This window comes from Anomaloglossus baeobatrachus, chromosome 4 (assembly GCF_048569485.1).
Source record: "Anomaloglossus baeobatrachus isolate aAnoBae1 chromosome 4, aAnoBae1.hap1, whole genome shotgun sequence".
NCBI classification, from domain to species: domain Eukaryota; kingdom Metazoa; phylum Chordata; class Amphibia; order Anura; family Aromobatidae; genus Anomaloglossus; species Anomaloglossus baeobatrachus.
This window is the reverse complement of record NC_134356.1, coordinates 28949436-28955393: the sequence shown is the minus strand read 5'-3', so window position 1 is coordinate 28955393 and position 5958 is coordinate 28949436. Positions and strand designations below refer to the sequence as shown.

The window sequence follows — 5958 nt, the reverse complement described above, 5'->3', positions numbered from 1 at the left end:
TCATCCAACTGTGTAAACAATTCCTGAAGACAACCTCAACTGTACATGGGAAGTCGGTAACTGAGAAGTTCTTTTTGGGGGGGAAAAAAATCCGTAGCCCTGAAAAGCCAGTTGAACCAGTTTGATGTCCAATTTGATGATTTTTTTTTTAAAGACACTAGGTCTTCTGGCATCTATGTAGGCTACAACGTTCTTGGAAATTCAACTAGCACGTCATATCTTGAAGCCAGGTTCTTAGACATCTATCTTCGTCATACAGAACTTTACTGATAAAGGTTCTGTTCATATATCTCGCCAAGAGCAGACCTCAACATAGGACTCCGATAGATACCAGTGTACAGCCCTTCATCTCTCCCCATGCCACCAAGAAAACAAATTGGGTGGTTTCCTAGCACATACCAGCCTGATGGAAGCTGACCGGACACTTCGGTCTTCTGTATGGTCAATGGTTCTTGGCACATATTCCGAATGTAAATACTTTGTGGATTGTCCTTTTATCCCCATCATAGAAGTTGCTCCCCTCCCTCCAAACAATTGATTTCCATTCTATTCATGATTAACCGGTTTCTTATCTATCCCCCACAGGGTTCATTCTGTGGTTATGCTAAGAGATCAGCAACAGTATTTGCATTTGTCCCTCCAGACCTTTGGCCCATGATAAAAGATAAAAAGGACTGTATACAATGAGATAAAGCAAACAAGTCACTAGATAATCAATAGCACAGCTAACAAATATCTCCTTTAGAAGTGGCAAGGTCCACAATCCTTACAAAACAAACAAGATAGCAGTAGTAATCATTAGCTGTCCTATTGACTAAAAATGTGAAGGAGATATGTCCAAAAATGCTTACACAACATAATGAAAAACGTATCAAGATTAGGGAGTTTAGGACTGGACCTGAGACCTTTATCATAAATCATTTTTATCCTATAGGAGACTCCCTTTAACTTGTATATAAAACTTTTGTAGAAGGTAACGACCATCCCTTATTGGGCAACAACATCATCATCCCTTAAGGTCCAGTCACACTAAGCAACTTACCAGCGATCCCAACAACGATAGGGATCGCTGGTAAGTTGCTAGGAGGTTGCTGGTGAGCTGTCACACTGCGACGCTCCAGCGATCCCACCAGCAACCTGACCTGGCAGGGATCGCTGGAGCGTGGCTACACGAGTTGCTGGTGAGCTCACCAGCAACCAGTGACCAGCCCCCAGTCTCCTAGTTACAGCACACATCAGGTTAATTAACCCGATGTGTGCTGCAGCTAAATGTGCACAGAGCAGGGAGCAGCGCACACTGAGCGCTGGCTCCTTGCTCTCCTAGTTACAGCACACATCGGGTTAATTACCTGATGTGTGCTGCAGCTACATGTGCACAGAGCAGGAGCCGGCAGCACAGGCAGTGAGAGCGGAGGAGGCTGGTATCAAAGGTAAATATCGGGTAACCAAGGACAGGGCTTCTTGGTTACCCGATGTTTACATTAGTTACCAGCCTCCGCAGAAGCCGGCTCCTGCTCCCTGCACATTAGTTGTTGCTGTCTCGCTGTCACACACAGCGATCTGTGCTTCACAGCGGGACAGCAACAACTAAAAAATGGCCCAGGACATTCAGCAACAACCAACGACCTCACAGCAGGGGCCAGGTTGTTGCTGGATGTCACACACAGCAACATCGCTAGCAACGTCACAAAAGTTGTTCGTTACCAGCGATGTTGCTAGCGATGTTGCTTAGTGTGACGGGGCCTTTAGTGGGCAACAACATCATCATCCCTTAGTGGGCAACAACATCATCATCCCTTAGTGGGCAACAACATCATCATCCCTTAGTGGGCAACAACATCATCATCCCTTAGTGGGCAACAACATCATCATCCCTTAGTGGGCAACAACATCATCATCCCTTAGTGGGCAACAACATCATCATCCCTTAGTGGGCAACAACATCATCATCCCTTAGTGGGCAACAACATCATCATCCCTTAGTGGGCGGCAACATCATCATCCCTTAGTGGGCAAAACCATCATCCCTTAGTGGGCAAAACCATCATCCCTTAGTGGGCAAAACCATCATCCCTTAGTGGGCAAAACCATCATCCCTTAGTGGGCAAAACCATCATCCCTTAGTGGGCAAAACCATCATCCCTTAGTGGGCAAAACCATCATCCCTTAGTGGGCAAAACCATCATCCCTTAGTGGGCAAAACCATCATCCCTTAGTGGGCAAAACCATCATCCCTTAGTGGGCAAAACCATCATCCCTTAGTGGGCAAAACCATCATCCCTTAGTGGGCAAAACCATCATCCCTTAGTGGGCAAAACCATCATCCCTTAGTGGGCAAAACCATCATCCCTTAGTGGGCAAAACCATCATCCCTTAGTGGGCAAAACCATCATCCCATAGTGGGCAAAACCATCATCCCTTAGTGGGCAAAACCATCATCCCTTAGTGGGCAAAACCATCATCCCTTAGTGGGCAAAACCATCATCCCTTAGTGGGCAAAACCATCATCCCTTAGTGGGCAAAACCATCATCCCTTAGTGGGCAAAACCATCATCCCTTAGTGGGCAAAACCATCATCCCTTAGTGGGCAAAACCATCATCCCTTAGTGGGCAAAACCATCATCCCTTAGTGGGCAAAACCATCATCCCTTAGTGGGCAAAACCATCATCCCTTAGTGGGCAAAACCACCATCCCTTAGGGGGCAAAACCACCATCCCTTAGGGGGCAAAACCACCATCCCTTAGGGGGCAAAACCACCATCCCTTAGGGGGCAAAACCACCATCCCTTAGGGGGCAAAACCACCATCCCTTAGGGGGCAAAACCACCATCCCTTAGGGGGCAAAACCACCATCCCTTAGGGGGCAAAACCATCTCACAAATCATCCCTTAGTGGATAAAATCATCTCTTAGTGGATAAAATCATCATCCCTTATTGGATAAAACTTTGTAGAAGTACTAAATGATGTAGTAATGTCTTGAAATCCATACTAAAACAAACAAAAAACATTTAAATTTATCCACATTAGAGAGTTTTAGGCCGACCTGGAAACATCAATTAGCTATGGATAATTTTTATCCAATAAGGGATTCTGCTTAACATCTACAAAAGTTCTGCCCTCAATGAGACTTTAAGTTGACTTTTTAACACACCATTAGAAATTGTTCTCTTGTTCTAACATTGTTCTCTCGATCAACTAACCCACGATCGCCCGCTTAAGTATTCAATTTCACAACGGCGCCACCAGTGGTGACATGAAGAATTACAACACATCAACAGCAACACATTTAAAATACAATCTTTGGAATGTTTTTTTGTATTTCTAAAATGTCTTCAAGAAAGTTCAACTTTCTGGTTCAAGTGATAAGCGGAAAGGAGTAATTGTTTTTTTGTGCTCATTTTATCCCCGCAGGGACACAAAAGGAAGAGGGGAGGAGTATGGGGGATCTACACTTTTTTTGGCAGTCTTCTCTATTCTACAAACTTTTTTTTTTTATCTTTAAGCAAAATGTGTGAGACGCCATCGCTCCCACACCCTGCCTGATCTTCCGTAGGAAAATAAATCATTGTAGGAATAATAGTATAAAAACTACTGTACACCTCTTTAACCCCATAAAGTCCAGGCACGTCAAAATAGAAAAAATAATAGTAATAATACAGTCAAGAGTACGGGCTGCCCTAATAGCGTATGTGCTACATGCACTTATCTGGCAGTAAATAATTAAAAAACATTTAATATACATATATATACATATACACATATATATATATATATATATATATATATATATATATATATATATATATATATATATATATATATATATATAAAAAAAGGAAAAAACACAGCTTAAAGTCTTAATGGAGGAAAAGGAAAAAAAAAAAAAAAAAAAAAGCAAACCTGTTTCTTCCAAGAATGTCTTAAAGAATGCCCGATATATAATTGAGAACAGACACGAGGGCTGCAGCCGCCATCCTCGGGGAGAAACCAAGACCAAAACACGTTCCTTAGGAAAGCGAAACCTGATTCTTTTAAACACTAACTCCAGGGAGGAACCATAAAAGGAAAAAAAAAAAAAACTACACCCCTCCCCCACCCCCATACAATACCTCTTATTGTGTAGGTTTCAAGCCCCCCATCCCCCACTACATAACTTTAGATTTCCAGTAACATGCGGCTAATAACAATTTAGGCCAGGGCAGTATAAATTTGTCCAAAACAGACCCCGTTATTTTTTTTATTATTAAATTTATTTTTTTTCCATTATTTAATTTTTTCTTATATTATATACTAATTTTTATATTTTTCTCTATATATTTTATTATAAAGCAAAATGTATCCAAACGCCATGAAAACCAGTATATATATATATATATATATATATATAACTCTTAAAGTGATAGTATCATCAAAACAGTGTCCATAAACTGTATATATGGAAATTGTAAATTCTCCTTTAAGAGCCAGAGCCGCTAAGAGTGGGATGTCCTTAAATTACAGAGTCAGGCATGATAAGTCGATCAAGAGGAGCAAGATCCTCAGCGATAATCTGATCATAAGGGGGGGGGAATCTTTATGTCTTCAGAGTTCTCCAACCTTCATAGACCTACCTTTTCTCACAACATTAAAAAGAAAAGACCACCCCAACAGGAGCAGATGCCAACAACCCAACCCCACAACCCTGGGTGATGGTGTGTGGGGGGATAAGACTATTATCTCCGCTCTTAAGAAGACCCCCCTATAACAAATAACGAAGCCATCATAAATAGAATATAAAAAAAAAATATTTAAAAAAATAATATAAAGAAAAATAAATACAAAAATATAAAAAAAATTATATATAAAATAGAATAAAAAAATAGAAAAAAAAACAAACAAAAATAGCTCCTGCCCTGGCGGACTCATCATGTCCATATAAGGGCAGAGCAACACCCCCATCCTCCACTAGTGGCACTGCAGGGCAACGCTACACCAATCACTTGGGATTTCGGCTGGCGGACCCCATGATGATCACATTTTGAAGACCCCCCCCCCTCCCTTGACCCAAAAGGGATTTTGCCACCTGTTGGCTCCATTTACAAAAAAGTTGTAGAATTTAAAAAAATCAGTAGGTGTTTTCCCTCATCTGTCACAAATAGAAAAAAAAACTATTGTGCATTTTTAACCATTTATAGGTTGTTTTGATTTTAATTCCATGCAAAAAAATATAGGAAATCACTTTGCAATATAAAAAAAATGGCAAAAAAACATGCAGTTCTAGTAGGGCAGCACATTAGGGGTTAAATAGCATGAAGCTGCAGCTCAGACATTGCAGGAAGGAGCCAGGAGGGTCAGTGAGACCAGTGGTCTATGGATTTGGAGGAGATGGCTTGTTACCCACTTAAAGGGGGTGCTCCAGCTATCACTGGGATGCACTGGGCGCTGTAGTGCAGTTTCCCCTTCCGAAAATTGAAAGCATTTCTTTGTACAGAGACATTTCCGCAGGAACTAACTACCAAAAAAGCAATATAAAAGTTTAAAACGAAAGTAATTTCGTAAACAACGGGTCCCCGGAGGGACCATAAGTAATGTTACAGCACTTACACTTGTGTCCCGCTGGTCACCGCTCCATACAAGTTCCGCACAGATCCATCAGCCTCGGAGCCGCCATGCAACTACTGCCCCGCACCCTGAGCTGCTCTGACCGCATTGGGAAGGGGCAGGCGCCGCCCAAACAGCGCGGACCAATTACAAAGCTCGGGAGGCGTGGTTAGCTACATTCCAGCTGACGCTACATGCGGTGGGCGTGGCTTCAGGGCGCACCCTGTGGAACATGCGCTGTGAGTGACTGCCGCGGACGCCATCTTTAAAGAGGGCAGTAAGGGAAAGTGATTTTACTTTCTAAGAAACGCAGTCACATAGCTGTTCAATTAATCGATAGTATATATTAATCAATGGTGTCGGAGAGTAAAGAAGCT

General features: G+C 42.2%; 1 protein-coding gene across 1 annotated transcript in view; it reads right to left on the bottom strand.

Moving 5' to 3' along the window:
• Nucleotides 1-5675, bottom strand: part of RESF1 (retroelement silencing factor 1) — a 44653-nt gene extending 38978 nt beyond the window's left edge. The window contains exon 1 of the mRNA XM_075344175.1: nt 5585-5675. The gene's annotated coding sequence lies outside the window, so the exon portion shown is untranslated. The remainder of the gene's footprint in view (nt 1-5584) is intronic.
• Nucleotides 5676-5958: the final 283 nt, after the last annotated feature.